This window comes from Bos indicus x Bos taurus, chromosome 2 (genome assembly GCF_003369695.1).
Source record: "Bos indicus x Bos taurus breed Angus x Brahman F1 hybrid chromosome 2, Bos_hybrid_MaternalHap_v2.0, whole genome shotgun sequence".
Taxonomy (NCBI): Eukaryota; Metazoa; Chordata; class Mammalia; order Artiodactyla; family Bovidae; genus Bos; species Bos indicus x Bos taurus.
This window is the reverse complement of record NC_040077.1, coordinates 12,669,665-12,687,236: the sequence shown is the minus strand read 5'-3', so window position 1 is coordinate 12,687,236 and position 17,572 is coordinate 12,669,665. Positions and strand designations below refer to the sequence as shown.

The 17,572-nt window shown below is 38.5% G+C and overlaps 1 non-coding gene across 1 annotated transcript; it reads right to left on the bottom strand.

Moving 5' to 3' along the window:
- Positions 1-1,972: 1,972 nt before the first annotated feature.
- Positions 1,973-2,106, bottom strand: LOC113881727. The gene has a single exon (XR_003508132.1). It is a non-coding gene; the product is annotated as a small nucleolar RNA SNORA43 (small nucleolar RNA).
- Positions 2,107-17,572: the final 15,466 nt, after the last annotated feature.

The following is a 17,572-nucleotide window of genomic DNA, read 5'->3' as shown; positions in this document are numbered from 1 at the left end:
GAGAAAAGGAAAGATATAAGCATCTGAATGCAGAGTTCCAAAGAATACCAAGAAGAGATAAGAAAGGCTTCCTCAGCGATCAATGCAAAGAAATAGAGGAAAACAACAGAATGGGAAAGACTAGAGATCTCTTCAAGAAAATTAGAGATACCAAGGGTACATTTCATGCAAAGATGGGCTCGATAAAGGACAGAAATGGTATGGACCTAACAGAAGCAGAAGATATTAAGAAGAGGTAATCAAGTATACTTCTGATCTTGGGAAAATAAATAAAGTTTTAGAAAAAGGAAAATCACTGATAATAGCTTATAAGATGCATACTATTTTACAAGACAGTCATTTAAGTAAAATCTGAAAGGTTTAAACTAATATCCTCATTAGTGTGGAGCTGGCACTTGGTGGATAATTCAGGTGTAGGTACAAAGAAGTAATATTCTGGCTGAAGATGTTCCCTGGGGTGTATGGTTCCAATCCAGGTATTAGTTCAGTATCAGAGATGATACAGAAATACTAACAGATAGCTAGCTAGGTAGGTACATAAGAAAAGACATTCTAAGAGTATTCAGTATTAAGTGACATAGCAGAAGGGTTGTTGCTTATCTACAGATTGTTCTTTCTGCTTCTGAACTTGAAGTCAAGAATTGTACTTAGTTTTAAATGTGTGCAGTAGTTTAAGTCAGGGTGCTACTATAAGAAGAAGTAGAATGTTGTCATTGTTGTTCAGTTGCCCCGTCATGTCCAATTCTTTGCAACCCCATGGACTGCAGTACACCATACCTCCCTGTCCCTCACCATCTCCTGAAGTTTCCCAAGTTCATGTCCATTGCATCAGTGATGCTATCCAGCCATCTCATCCTATGATGCCCTCTTCTCCTTCAGCACTCAATCTTTCCCAGCATCAGAGACTTTTCCAATGAGTCATCTATTTGCATCAGATGACCAAAATACTGGAGCTTCAGCTTCAGCATCAGTCCTTCCAGTGAGTATTCAGGGTTGATTTCCCTTAAGATTCACTGATTGAAGCTCCTTGCTTTCCAAGGGACTGTCAGGAGTCTTCTCCAACACCACAGTTCAAAGGCATCAATTCTTTGGCATTCTGCCTTCTTTAGGATCCAGCTATCACAACCTTATGTGACCACTGGGAAGACCATAGCCTTGACTATAGGGACCTTTGCCAGCAAAGTAATGTCTCTGCTTTTCAACACGCTGTCTAGGTTTGTCACCTCTTTCCTGCCAAGAAGTAATCGTCTTCTGATTTCATGGCTGCAGTCACCATCCATAGTGGTTTTAGAGACCAAGAAGTAGAAATCTGTCACTACTTCCACCTTTTCCCCTTCTATTTGCCACGAAATAATGGAGTCAAATGCCATGATCTTAGCTTTTAATATTTAATTTTAAGCCGTCTCTTTCACTCTCCTCCTTCACCCTCATTAAGAAGCTCTTTAGTTCCTCTTCACTTTCTGCCATTAAAAATAGAATACTGGGCAAGTGTTTAAAATAGGGTCTCCTGGACAAAAAGATGGGAACTGAATTATTGGAACTCAGGTGTATTTCTTTTTTTTTTTTTTTGAGGGGGGAATCTAATCAATGATTCCTCCCAAACTGTATTTTTCTGTAGCAGTGTTTGTCAACCTTGGCCGGATCCTTTGGCCTTCCTTCCAGAGTGACTCCTTGTCTCAAGGCCCTCAGGGCATGAGCATTTCTGGGTCAGGTGGCTTTGGGCCCAGAGGCCCCAGAGGGTCCTGATACTTGCCCAGCAGCCCTCAGCCAGAGATGCATGTCATTCTTGCCCAAGGATTCCTAACAAATCCTTGCCACACAGATCTATAGAACAATCATTTGCAGTGGGAGACCCTCTCCTGGTGAATCCCACTGTACCCAAACTTGCCACGTGCTTGTCCCCTCACGTAATTTTCCCAAGCCTTATCTTCTGTGCACAAGGGAACAAGGTGCTCCCTCAGGCAACCCTCAGTGAAGTCTGGCTATAAACCATCCTTAGTGCCCACTATTCTGAGCACTGAGTGTAGAAATAACTGCTTCGTCTCTGCCCCAACATCCTGAGTTCAGCAGGGCAGCTGCACCCATGGTGCCAGTAAGTCCGGCATCTGTAGGGCAGCTGTGTTTCTATTATGTGAGATCAAATTAGAACTGGAAATATCAATTGACTTGATGAATCATCAACTAAACTAAATTTTCTCTTTTAAAAGACATACTAAATCTAAAGCCTGGAGCATGGCTGAGTGGGGATCAAATATCTTCAGCTATGGATAGAGGAAAGATGTGGGGGTCAGGGTACCTGAAAGATTCTCATACATGTTTTTTAAAAAATAAAATTACATTTAAACCTTGCATGAAAACACTAGAAGAGAAAACTAAACCAAACCTAACCAACGTAATAAGTCAGACCTCACTGACTGCATGCTTTGAAAGAGATCTGCGATCCTGACAAATTTCCATTTACCCCTAACTAAGTTAAACACTTTGCTAAACAAAAAATATTCATTTCCTTTAAAAATTTTGAGCTTTGTGGTAGGTAATTTCTGGTGTATTAGATAGAATTTCTGTTTGCATGTTAGCTGTGAAGATTAAAATGATACAGGGAACAATTACAGAATAAACTAACATAACATAGTAGATTTTTTGTCATTTGTCTGTATATAAAGCATTAGTTCCTGAATTGGGTTTAGTATGAATGATTGTATTTATAAGGTAGCATGTATATGCAATCATACACACATACACACCAACACACATATGGAGACAATAGCCATTTGTGGAGTTAAACAATAGCTTTTATTCTAAGAGTTGCAACTTAATTTATTTCACTTGGGTCGAGGGAATTAAGTGTTCTGAGAAATGAGTTCTGTAGTTTGGTGATATTTAATTATTTTTTAACAAGAAATAAATGCTATAGAAGAAGTGTAGGAAACAGGTATAGACCATTACACCAAATGTGAAAAAAGTAACAAAGAATTTCGAAGGTCAAAAGACTGTGAGTATAATTTTCAAGAGGAAATGACAAGGACTAATGGTCACAAAGATCATAGGTCCCTCCGTCCCTCATTCAGCACCCTAAAATTACCTAGGAAACCCCTTTCTAAGGAGACAAAAGCCATATATTGTTTGGCAAGGAGAGAAAGTACAGCATATTGAGAGTCTTTTCTTTCTTTACTCTGTGATGAACTCCTTTTCCAAGATTTTCTGTCATACCATCTCCTGAGTCAGCCTCTGGAGCTCAAATGAAGAGAAGCAGCTGCATTAGGGCTGCCACCCTGAAAGGTGAATAGGCTGCCATCTTCAATATTGTTGCCACTAACTTATGTAGCTGAGTGCCAAGATCCATGGGCTTTGTCATTGCATGATAGGATTATATACTGCCATAGAGAGACTCATAATGATGGTGCACCGTAATCTCTTCAAGATTAGGTTTCTGTCAAGACCATATTTCTTATAAAATTGGCCTGAAGAATTATAGTCCACTAAGTTCTAGATAAAGTAATAATTAATTATAGCCAGTAGAGTGTATAGAAAAGTGACAGCATTATTGCTGAATACACACAAAAAAGGGAACTTATTTAATTAGATGACAGGAGAAGAAATCATGTTTAGAATTTTAATGAGAACTACGATTGAAAACTTTTGGCCTTTGGCCACCTCAGGTAAAGGCAAAACTTAAAGTGATTTTTAGAGATGAAAGCAGAATTCAGTAATGATGTAAAAGGTATTGAAAGAAGGGAAAAGGACTCATATCTCTAAATGAGATATGCTGTATTAAAAAAATTTTTTTTTCCTTCCTTCTTTATTTTGAGTTGGTAAAAAAGATGTCTCCATGATTGCATTGATTCTGTTATTGCAAAAGCATGCTAAGAATTATGCCTGGAGCTAGATTCCTTGATCATTTACTAGACAGTATAGAGGTCAACGGTTTGTGCATGTGAATGCCAAGTCACTTCAGCATGTCTGACTTTCTGTTAACCCATGGACTGCAGCCCAGCAGGCTCCTCTGTCCATGGGATTCTCCAGGCAAGAATATTGGAATGGGTTGCCATGGCCTCCTCCAGGGGATCCTCCTGACCCAGGGATCTAACCCATGTCTCTTAAACCTCCTGCATTGACAGATGGGTTCTTTACCACTAGCGCCACCTGTGAAGCCCATCAATGGCTTAGGTTATGCTGAATAAGCAACTACCCTCCCCTTCCCCCATATCTATAGCTTTATTAAGTTAAATGTAAAGTTTTTTTCTCTTTATTATTAGTGCAAGTTCACCACGGGTTTGAGCAACCTGCCAGGTAAGCTTTCCTGCATAGTCAGTAATCAGGCTTTCACATTTCTGGCTCTAACATCTCATGTGAGGTCAGGTGGGTATTTCCATTTGGAAATAATGTGTGCCACGTATGGTTATATTTCCTGGTGAGTCACAGGTCCACCCCTAACATCTTAGAAGAGGGGAAGAATAGCCGTTCTGTTACTAAGAGGAAGAGATTTGAATCAAGCATTAGGGAACAGTTTTAGTGCTCACGCTGGGTGTTTACTGGATGGTGTTAGTGATCTCCACATAAAGGAGATGACTGTTGCTCACAGCAGGCATTTGAATCCTCTTCCTTGAAAGAGAGTATAACCCCAAGATTCTCCATTCATTTCCTCAGATACCTACATAGAAGAGTTAAGAACTCTAGCTTCCCACAGGACATAATATAGACTACTTATTTTCAAAATTCTTGAATTAGAAAAAGCTTAAAATAAAATCACAGGAAGCCACCACAAAGATTTACTGTCTTGCATATAGAAAAGTAAATAGAAAATTGGTATAAAGAACTACTTAAAATTAGTAAATCTATTACTCTTTTAGATACTATATCAATTTGTAAGCAAGGTTATTCTAAAGTAACAACCCCCAATCCCCAAGTTCTCAACAATTTAAGACAAAATTTATTTTTTTTAACTTTTTTAATCTTTAATTTCTTTTGACAATGTTTTATAGTTTAAACGCTGTAATCTTTTAACTTTTTTTGTTAAATTTACTGCTAAGTTTATCTTTTATTCTTTTGGATGCATTCAAACCAAAAGTTTATTTTTTATTTATTAAAAAAAATTTCTTTCTTTATTTTTAATTGAAAGATAATTCCAATAATGTGTTGGTTTCTGCCATACATCAACATGGATCAGCCATAGGTATATATATGTTCCCTCCCTCTTGAACCTCAAACCCACCTCCCACCCCATCCCTACCCTCTTTTGAAGATTTGGAACAACAGACTGGTTCCAAATAGGAAAAGGAGTACATCAAGGCTGTATATTGCCACCCTGTTTATTTAACTTATAAGCAGAGTACATCATAAGAAATGCTGGGCTGGAGGAAGCACAAGCTGGAATCAAGGTTGCTGGGAGAAATATCAATAACCTCAGATATGCAGATGACACTACCATTATGGCAGAAAGTGAAGAGGAACTAAAAAGCCTCTTGATGAAAGTGAAAGAGGAGAGTGAAAAAGTTGGCTTAAAGCTCAACATTCAAAAAACTAAGATCATGGCATCTGGTCCCATCACTTCATGGCAAATAGATGGGGAAACAGGGGAAACAGTGTCAGACTTAATTTGGGGGGCTCCAAAATCACTGCAGATGATGACTGCAGCCATGAAATTAAAAGGCACTTACTCCTTGGAAGGAAAGTTATGACCAACCTAGATAGCATATTAAAAAGCAGAGACATTACTTTGTCAACAAAAGTCTTTCTAGTCAAGGCTATGGTTTTTCCAGTGGTCATGTATGGATGTGAGAGTTGGACTATAAAGAAGGCTGAGCACTGAAGAATTGATGCTTTTGAAATATGGTGTTGGAGAAGACTCTTAAGAGTCCCTTAGACTGCAAGGAGATCCAACCAATCCATTCTAATGGAGATCAGTCCTGGGTATTTATTGGAAGGACTGATGTTGAAGCTGAAACTCCAATACTTTGGCCACCTGATGTGAAGAGCTGACTCATTTGAAAAGACCATGATGCTGGGAAAGATTGAGGGCATGAGAAGGGGACGACAGAGAATGAGATGGTTGGATGGCATCACGGACTCAATGGACATGGGTTTGGGTGGACTCTGGGAGTTGGTGATGGACAGGGAGGGCTGACATGCTGCAGTTTATAGGGTCGTAAAGAGTCGGACATGACTGAGAGACTGAATTGTACTGAATTGAACTATGAAGAAACCTTAGTAGTTTGGGAGAGAAAAAAAAAAAACCCACAAATTTGTAAAACATAAAGTTATATACTCTCATAGCTTCATTAAATTAATATTTGGTAAGCAGAGCTCTGGAGTGTCAGATGGTTTGACAAAAGACCATAAGGTGATTGAAAAGGCAAATTGTTCACAGGTCCTAGAGAGAGTACACCTTATGCCTCCAGGGGCCGCACAGCGAGATTTAAGGAGGATGCAGACAGAGAGCGTGGCAGGACCTGGGGCATATGCCTTTGTTATGATCTGCAGGTAGAGTGTTTTGGGGTTCCTGGGTTAAGGCTAGATTGGTCAGTTAATAACCAAGAGAGTCGGGTTTGGGAAGATCTCTGAGCAGCCCAAGGGAAAGGCCCTGGAAGGCAGAGAAACTATTTATCATCAAAGCTGTTGGGGAAGTCATACTAGAAATATATATTTACTTATGACTCTCTGGTTTTATTTAGGGCTTACACTTGCATGAGAAACTAATGATGGCTTATGACCCCCGAGGTTCTCTTGACACAAAATGGATGCTAAAGCAGCAGTACCATGTAGTAGCTTAGCTAAATTCTCAACAAGTGCTTAATTCTTCTCCTTCCCATTCTATTCACTGATTATAACAGTTTTTTATTTTCTTGGCAAAAATAATTTGTAAATCAAACCCTTCATATAAAAGCTTAGGCATTTTAGATTCATTTTAGGATTATGTATTTGCTTAGTCAGAAAATTCTTTATTTGCCAGTTAACAATTTTTTCATGTGCTCTTTCCTTTTAATAAGCATTTGCTTTTAAGTGCTGATCATTGCAGCATGAATAGAAGTAGTTATTTTCTGAGAAAATGGATATGAAGCAGGTATTGACTTTTGTGGCAGTGAACATAGAGATTTATTGACTGGAAGATAAGGTCAATACTTGCCTTGAGGGACAATAAATCTAGATGTTCAACAAAATATAAAGTCAATATTTGTATTAATACCTATGCTTTGAATACCTGTCTAAAATCCCTGGAAATTTCTCTATATAATACTGGAATTTCTTGATCTTTGAAAAGTGTGCCATTGTAAATAGACCTTGAAAAGCTATCACAAAGTTTGAAACTAAGATCAAAATAAACCAGTGCAGATATCAAAAGTAGAATGCATGAATTTTGCAGTCTCTTTTGCAAGAGTGTTTTCTTTAAAATGTGTAAACTTTATCAACTACTTGATTCATCAAAGTGTGAAATTTGTTTAGTTAACAGCATTTCACTGAAGTACAATTTTAATAGATACAAAGCATATATGACAGACCTAGAACTCTAATGTTCATAAATAAAATGTTGTCAACTACTTTTGTTTCTTAAGACTTCAAGGGCATTCTTTGCAAATAAATCACTGGATTTTAAGTACAGTACAGCACTCATAATGTTATTACATTGCTTGTTCCCTTAGGTGCAGCCATTTTATTATTATAGCCCCTTGACTGATTAGAGTGCTTCCTCCATTAAGAAATACCTGTTACATATAGACTTCATAGTATTGATTTCAGAGGCAAACTTTCTAGAAAGTACTTGCAATCATCAAAACAAAACTAGGTATCTTCCACGAGGTACCCTCCCTGTCATCTTTCTAGCAGTGGCTTGTCTACCTTCCAAATCCCCTGGACTAATCACTGCAGGGTTTATTGACATTTTTCTGTCAGTAATGTTCCACTTTTAATTTACAGTGAATGAGCCCATGCACTTTAATCCTCTTCACCTACCATTGAAATAGCCAGCACTTATAATAGTAACAAAATAAAATTGCAATCTAGCATTAGAAACAAGGCAAGGAAACTCAAAATAACAGGGACTGAAGACAAAGTGAGGCCATGGACAATTAGCAGGAGCAAATGTTGAACCTGCAAATGCTTTTGAAAAATACACTGCTGCCACGGTCCATAAGGGATGAGATTTCTGTGGGAGCAGCACTCCTCACGGAGGATGTGCCAAGTAAGGTGAAGACACTGCTCCAAAAGGCTTCTGAGGTGGGTGGCCATGCTGGTTCATGAAAGTCGATCCCAGCCAACTTTCAGAAAAATGATTTAGTATAGCAGCCAGGCTCTGCTCTTACTACTTGCTGTAGCAACTGGACCTGCTATCTTGCAGATTACAGTTCTAAAAATGAAAAAAAAAAAAACTGTTCTCCTTAAATCTGTGTCTGATTGTTCTTTCAGATAATGTTCATGTTTTATTTTGACATCCCAAAGCAGAAATGCATTGATCACCCTCCGTTTGTAGCAAAGTAAGAAAAAATTTTGTACATTTGAGGCTCAAAAGATGAAACAAAAGTTAAGGTTCTAAATTATCACTGAAATCATCTCTAACTTCATAAATGCTACTTGAGAGGTATTAATTCCATCTGTGAAAGGGGAACAAAAAATATTGCTTTTATATGGAGAAACAGATTTCTGGATTTAAAACCTCTCCACTATCACCACTGCTCTGAATTCTGTAATTTATATGTGAGAAACTAAAAACAAGTTACTTAGAACTGTTAAGGGTAAAATGGCAAGTGAAAATGCCAGCTTAGTGCAATGAGCAGGAAATATCAGTGGCATTATAACCTTCAGATAAAATGACATTCAAGGGCAAAAACATTAAATGGGGCAAAGATAACAGTGGTGATCAACCCAGAGTTCACAGTTCCAGCATTATAATCACTCATTTGCTCATACCCTCAATTCTTGTCCCTTTTTTCTCGCTCTGTTATTTGGAATTAACTTCAACCCTGGTTAAATGCAACTACTTACCTTTTCCAGATCTGAAAACTTGCTGCAGAATATGGCTAGAGAAAAGTCACCTGAAAATATTGTCTGATCTCCTGTTAATTGATAACCATAGACATCAAGGCAGCTCCTAACAATGCCATGGAATGACCTGCTTTCGCTGATGACCTCATTTCTTATTTTGCTATGAACAAAGAAGCAATTAGGAGAGAATTTCTACAACAAGTATGGTGACTTTTCTGTTTGATTCTATGCTCATATACTCTGCAGGCCCTCCTATTTTTGTGGAGTTACTATATATGATCCTATGTGAAATTGTGATCCCTCCAGTTAAGCTTATTTGTAATTCTAGAGTTTAAAGAACACCAGTGGAGAAATATATATTTGAGAGTTGTCAACATATAAATGGTATTTGAAATTATAAAATAATAATGATACAGTGGTTGATTTAGTCATTAAGTCGTGTCTGACTCTTGTGACCCCATGGACTGTAGCCCGTCAGGCTCCTCTGTCCATGGGATTTCCCAGGCAAGAATACTGGAGTGGGTTTCCATTCCCTTCTCCAGGGGATTTTCCTGACCCAGGGATTAAGCCCACATCCCCTGCATTGGCAGGTGGTTTCTTTACTGTTGAGCCACTGGGAAAGCCCAAGGAATGAAAACAGACCCTAGTAAATTGATAATTGGTGATATTGAAGAAAAGCATATTAGTGGAGTAAAGGAAAACAAAGTGAAGTAGGTTCAAAATAGAATGGAGGGTGAAAAGTTGGAGACAATGAATGTTTTAGTCTGCTCAGGCTGCCATAATAAAATACCATAGACTAGGTGTTTTCCTCAACAGAAATTTAGGTTTTCAGTTTCAGAGGTTACAAGTCAAGGCCAAAGTTTGAACCAGTTAGGTTTCTGGTGAGAACTTTCATCTTGCCTTGTAGACTGCCACTTTCTTGCTATGTCTTCATGTGGCCTTTCCTTGGTGTGTGTGTGCATCTGCATGGGAGGGAAGTAGAAGAGAGGGAAAAAGCAAGCTGTCTGGTGACTCTTCTAAGAACATTGATTGCATTGGATTAGGACTCCTCTTTTATAATCCCACTCAGCCTTAATTGCCTCCTAAATGCCAATGTTCAAATACAGTCACTTTGGGTTTTAGAACTTCAACATATGAACTTTGGGGAGGAGACATGATATAGTCTGTAGTAATGACCACAGACAACTTTGTATTACGTTGACAACTCTATGCAGAGAATAAATTATAGAGGATGAAAGTTAATGCAAGGAGGAGGCTATTAATTGTGGTATGGGGTCATATAGTTGAATGTGGTTGGGTGTTAGCCCTGGAAATGGACTCTAGATGGAATATATGTTTTGGAGACTGGGAAAAAAACATGTAAGACTACATATAGTATGGTGAGTGGCAGGTTATACTTTACAAATACGGTCCCATCTTTTCCCATTGTACATACTCTTTTGCAATGTGCCCTTGTCACTACCCCATCAAGGAGTGGAGTCTGTTCTATACTGCTTTATATCTGGGTTTTCACTGTGACTGCTTCTGTTTAGAGAATATGGCAGAACTGAGGCTGTACAAGCTCTAGGAATAGCCCTTAAATGGCCTGTCAACTTTGACTTCCTGCTGCTTGAAAGCCAGCTACTATAGAAGGGCATGGTTCTCTGAGAAAAGCATGCTGCTGCATGAAGTAGCCTTGGAGGACGAAAAATCACAGGGTGAGATTTGGAGGTGGAGTCTTGCGGAAAGGAGGAGAGAGGCCAAACAGCTCCATGGCATCAGACATGAAATAAAGAAACCATTCTGGATAATTTAGTGCTGTCAAGTCTCAGGTGACTCTAGTCCCAGCTACTGTCTGGCCACACACACAAAATACACCACATGCACCTTGCTCAGTTCAGCCTAGTCAACCTACAGAATACTGAGGAGATCAATTACTTTGGGGTGGTTTGTCACACATTACTAGGTACCTGAAATGGGAGTGGGTGGTGGTAAATGGATGTAAAATCCAACAGCGTATCTCTGTTTGTATGTTAGGGACTGGGAAATAGTGCTGGTGGTATCTGAGAAGGAAAATTGTGAAACAAATTCAAAGCTGAAAACCAAGAGTTCTATTTTGACTTCTTTAAGACTGAAATCACTATTACATATCTCTGTCAAGTACATGGATAAAAGGAAAGAGTGGTAAACTGTGTCAAAAGTTTCTGAAAAGTTGATGAGAAAATAATAGTACCTGTTGGATCGATCAATATGAACATTACTGAACTTTGTATAGGTTTCTTTCTCCCCATCCCTGCAATCTCTACACTAATCAGTAGAGTCTCAGTATCTCATATCAAGAGTAGCTCTGTCTCCCATTCTCAGCTCACTCTTATTACTTCTAAATTATTTTTTTCCAAAATTACTTTCATCATTTCACACTAGTGCTATAAAATTTGTCATTTTTATGTAAGATAAAGTTCTTTATCTTTATTAGTAAATAGCACCAAAATATATATTTATTCTATCTACCCACTTTATCTACTATATTATGGGAACATGTCTCTGATCATGGTAGTATTCTCCTAATTCTGTAACTAAATGCCACCTGTTCCTTTTGTCTCAAGTGCCCATCTCTTATTTTCCTCTATCCAGACCCTTTACTTTTTGGACAAAGGCCTTTTTCATGGTGTCTTTTACATTTTTCTGGAAAAATCATTTTAAATTATAGTGTAAAATCTATAGTGGATCATGAAGTCAATTTTCTGTGTCCTGCCTACATTTTAAAAAATCAAACAAACAGGAAAGAAAATATAATTTAGTGAAGATTAATTCATTAAATTAATTCATTGAATTCATTGGTTCATTAAATTTTTGTTTCAGGTTGTATGTGTTTGTGTGTGGGGGTGTGTGTGTGTCTTTGTTCTTAAATATGGTTGTGTTATGTCTATATGATCAGGAAATAAAATGTTTTATTGTGAGGCCACATTAAAAAAATTTAAAAGCCACTTATCTGGAGCATATAACTCTCTTACCTAATCTCCTATTTGGCCTTTTAAAATCTAGTTCATTTAAATAGTGTCTAAGATGCTGAACATTGAATTGTTTAATTATTTTAAATATATATTCCTGGAAAATATTTACTCATTTGTCCATTTCTCACTGAAAACGTGCATGAGTCATCTTTTGTGCTTTTCTCTGGGTCTACAGTGCAATGTTTGATAGACCCTTACTCATGAGGCTTATATAGGGAAAGACATTGTAAGGCCATCAGACAAGGTCATCATTGATAAGAATTAGATGAAGAAGACAGATAGGGGACCTTCAGTTCAGTTCAGTTCAATCGCTCAGTCGTGTCTGACGCTTTGCAACCCCATGAATTGCAGCGTGCCAGGCCTCCCTGTCCATCACCAACTCCTGGAGTTCACTCAAACTCATGTCCTTCGAGTCAGTGACGCCATCTCATCCTCTCATTTCATCCTCTGTCATCCCCTTCTCCTGCCCCCAATCCCTCCCAGCTTCAGGGTCTTTTCCAACGAGTCAACTCTTTGCATAAGGTGGCCAAAGTATTGGAGTTTCAGCTTTAGTATCAGTCCTTCCAATGAACACCCAGGACTGATCTCCTTTAGAATGGACTTCAGAGCATCTAAAATCTTGGGGAAACTTGGGCTTACCTGGAAAAGTGGTGTTAGATCTGACTTCTGAAAAATAATTACAACTTGCATATGCAGAAGAAGTGAACTGGGAAAGAACATTAAAAGAAGAAGAAATATATTATTTGAGACCCTGAGGTAGAGAGAATAGCTAATTAGAGGAATTGAAAGAAGAGTCCTTTGACTGGAGCAAAGTGAATGAGGAAAGATTGACAGTGAGGCTAAAAAAGCAGAAACAGAGAAAATCATCCCTAATATCCTCATAAGTTGCATAGTTTTCCCTGTTTAATCTAAAAGCAATGAGAAACCTCTAAAGCATTTCAGTCTGAGGAGTAACATGATTGACTCTGTGTATTTGATAAATATAGTATGTGAAGAATGTATTAGAGGGGAGTAATAGTGGTCCTGAGACCTAAGGCAGGAGGTTGATGCTCTCAGTTCAGCTCAGTTAAGTTGCTCAGTCATGTCTGACTCTTTGCAATTCCATGAATTGCAGCACGCCAGGCCTCCCTGTACATCACTAACTCCCGGAGTTTACTCAAACTCATGTCCATCGAGTTGGTGATGCCATCCAGCCATCTCATCCTCTGTCGTCCTCTTCTCCTCCTGCCCCTAATCCCTCCCAGGATCAGAATTTTTCCAGTGAGTCAACTCTTCACATGAAGTGGCCAAGTTATTGGAGAGTCAGCTTCAACATCAGTCCTTCCAAAGAACACCCAGGACTGATCTCTTTAGAATGGACTGGTTGGATCTCCTTGCAGTCCAAGGGACTCTCACGAGTCTTCTCCAACACCACAGTTCAAAAGCATCAATTTTTTGGTGCTCAGCTTTCTTCACAGTCCAATTTGCACATTCATATACGACCACTGGAAAAAACCATAGCCTTGACTAGATGGACCTTTGTTGGCAAAATAATGTCTCTGCTTTTGAATATGCTATCTAGGTTGGTCATAACTTTCCTTCCAATGAGTAAGCGTCTTTTAATTTCATGGCTGCAATCACCATCTACAGTGATTTTGGAGCCTCAGAAAATAAAGTCTGACACTGTTTCCACTGTTTCCCCATCTATTTCCCATGAAGTGATGGGACCAGATGCCATGATCTTTGTTTTCTGAATGTTGAGCTTTAAGACAACTTTTTCACTCTCCTCTTTCACTTTCATCAAGAGGCTTTTTAGTTCCTCTTCACTTTCTGCCATAAGGGTGGTGTCATCTGCATATCTGAGGTTATTGATATTTCTCCCGGCAATCTTGATTCCAGCTTGTGCTTCTTCCAGCCCAGCGTTTCTCATGATGTACTCTGCATGTAAGTTAAATATGCAGGGTGACAATATACAACCTTGACGTACTCCTTTTCCTATTTGGAACCAGTCTGTTGTTCCATGTCCAGTTCTAACTGTTGCTGCCTGACCTGCACTTAGGTTTCTCAAGAGGCAGGTCAGGTGGTCTGGTATTCCCATCTCTTGAAGAATTTTCCACAGTTTATTGTGATCCACACAGTCAAAGGCTTTGGCATAGTCAATAAAGCAGAAACAGATGTTTTTCTGGAACTCTCTTGCTTTTTTGATGATTCAATGGATGTTTGCAATTTGATCTCTGGTTCCTCTGCCTTTCCTAAAACCAGCTTGAACATCTGGAAGTTCACAGTTCACCTATTGCTGAAGCCTGACTTGTAGAATTTTGAGCATTACTTTACTAGCATGTGAGATGAGTGCAATTGTGTAGTAGTTTAAGCATTCTTTGGCATTGCCTTTCTTTGGGATTGGACTGAAAACTGACCTTTTCCAGTTCTGTGGCCACTGCTGAGTTTTCCAAATTTGCTAGCATATTGAGGGCCGCACTCTCACAGCATCATCTTCCAGGATTTGAAATAGCTCAACTGGAATTTCATCACCTCCACTAGCTTTGTTCATAGTGATTCTTTCTAAGGCCCACTTGACTTCACATTCCAGGATGTCTGACTCTAGGTCAGTGATCACACCATCATGATTATCTGGGTCATGAATCTCTTTTTTGTACAGTTCTTCTGTGTATTCTTGCCACCTCTTCTTAATATCTTCTGCTTCTGTTAGGTCCATACCATTTCTGTCCTTTATCAAGCCCATCTTTGCATGAAATGTTCCCTTGGTATCTCTAATTTTCTTGAAGAGATCTCTAGTCTTTCGCATTCTTTTGTTTTCCTCTGTTTGCATTGATCACTGAGGAAGGCTTTCTTATCTCTCCTTGCTACTCTTTTGAACTCTGCATTCAGATGTTTATATCTTTCCTTTTCTCCTTTGCTTTTCACTTCTCTTCTTTTCACAGCTATTTGTAAGGCCTCCCCAGACAGCCATTTTGTATTTTTTGCATTTCTTTTCCATGGGGATGGTCTTGATCCCTGTCTCCTGTACAATGTCATGAACCTCCGTCCATAGTTCATCAGGGCACTCTATCTATCAGATCTAGTCCCTTAAATCTATTTCTCACTTCCACTGTATAATCATAAGGAATTTGATTTAGGTCATACCTAAATGGTCTGGTGCTTTTCGCTATTTTCTTCAATTTAAGTCTGAATTTGTGTGGGCACAGGAGGGCGGAGAGGAGCTACTCCACATTCAAGGTTAGGAGGGGTGGCTGTGATGAGATACCCCTCATCCAAGGTAAGGAGCAGCGGCTGCGCTTTGCTGTAGCAGCCATGAAGAGATACCCCACGTCCTAGGTAAGAGAAGCCCAAGTAAGATGGTAGGTGTTTGAGAGGTATCAGAGGGCAGATACTCAAACCATAATCACAGAAAATTAGTCAGTCTAATCACACGGACCACAGCCTTGTCTAACTCAATGAAACTAAGCCATGCTGTGTGAGGCCACCCAAGACGGGCGGGTCATGGTGGAGAGGTCTGACAGAATGTGGTCCACTGGAGAAGGAATGGCAAACCACTTCAGTATTCTTGCCTTGAGAACCCCATGAACAGTATGAAAAGGCTGATGCTCTAGCGTATGCCAAAGATGATAATGATTTGGTTGGGATGGTGATAATTGGGATGGAGAAAAATCGATGAATTGGAGGGATATTTAGGATGTAAAATTGACATGAAATAGTGGCTTATTGGAATGGAAGGTAAATGAGAGGAATCTGTTAAATGATGACTCCCTAGTTGTTGGTCTGAAGAGATGGTGGACTAATTTAGAAGAAATGAGCATGGGTATAATTGTGGATGCGTGGGATTTGAGATTGATTTGAGATATTTAAGTGTTGATGGATGTTTGATACATGGATTAGTAGTCAGGGAACAGTTCTGGGCTGGGGATAAAAATGTGGATTAGAACAACCAAAAGGAAAGAGTAAATTAAGAATGAGCTTTCAAAAATTTAAACCTTTAATGTCTAAGTTTTAAGAAGATGATTAAGTAAAAGAAATTGAAAAGAGTGGATGAAAAAGAGGATGGAATTTTTCCCACTTGCTTTAGCAAACCAGAGGTTATCAATGGACTTAGAGAGAGTGACTTGAAAACATAGTGGGAAGGGAAGCATTGAAGGAGCTGGAAGAATAAATGGGACATGAGAAAGTAGTGAAATTATTAGTCACTTAATTGTGTTCATCTCTTTGTGATCCATGGACTGAAGCCCTCCAGACTCCTCTGTCCATGGAATTCTCCAGGCAAGAATATTGGAGTGGGTTGCTTCTCCAGTAAATATAACTATCTGAGAAAGTTAAGATAATCCTGCTGAAGATTAGAAAGCATGTACATTTTATAGATGTTCAATAAATTCTTGTTGAATGAAAAAATAAACAACTTTTTTTTAAAAACAATTTTCTTCAAATGATTAATGTTGAAAAAAGGAATTAACATTGGATTCTTGCAATTTAGTAGGGCTTTTTTTTTTAGGAAATAATTTTATATTGGAGTATGGTTGATTAACAATGTTGTATTAGTTTCAGGTGTACAGCAAAGTGATTCAGTTATACACAAACATGTATCTGTTCTTTTTCAAATCTTTTCCATTCAGGCTGTTACATGATATTGAGCAGAGTTCCCTGTGCTATGAAGTAGGCCCTTGTTGGTTATTCATTGTAAATATAGCAGTGTGTACATATTGATCCCAGACTCCTTAACTGTCCCTTCCTTCCTCCCTTACCCCCAGTAACTATAAGTTCATTCTCTAAGTCTGTGAGTCTGTTTCTGTTTTGTAAATAAGTTCATTTTGTATTATTTTTATAAGATTATGCATATAAATGATATCATATGATATTTCACTTGTGAAGTATGCCTTTCATTTAATCCTTCTTAGTCCATCCTATAAGATAGATGGTATTTTTCTATTTTTTATAAGAAAAATGAGATTCAGAAAATGAGATGCAGTTGAGATTCAGTTCAGAAAAATGAGATGCAGTTGTCCAAGTTTGCACAGCTAAGTGGCAGAGCAGGCATATCAACCTTTGACTGTTTCAGAGTCTATTTTGTCCTAGAAAATGCAACTTACTTGACCATGAAAGTCTATTTGTTAAGAGTTAGATACAGTGATACAGTGATACAATCTTTGGATCCAGCTTTCTCTGGCCTAGTAAACTGCATACGGAGGTTCACTTTAGACCAGAGACTCTCATGCATGGCTGATCATTCATTCACCTAGAATGCTTTTTAAAAAAATGAATGCCTAAATCCCACCTTAGGAAGGTCTGAGAGTGGTACCAGGGAATCAATATTTTTAAAAAGTGTCCCAGGTTATTCTAATGTACCATTGAAATTGAGAAAAATTAGATTGCTACCAAATTACTAATTAATAAAAGCCAAAGGCCTAATTAATGCTTTATGGTATTTTACTAGTTTTGACTAAGTAAGTTTAAATTTGGGGAAAATAGTAGAAAACACATTGACTCAGACACAGATGAACACATCTGTCAGTGACTGCTAAGAAACAGGATGATACCAAAGGCTCACCAATCTTGGCGCCTCCTCTATGGGTCATTTTGATGCAATAGAAGCATATCTTCTGGCCCTATTGGTA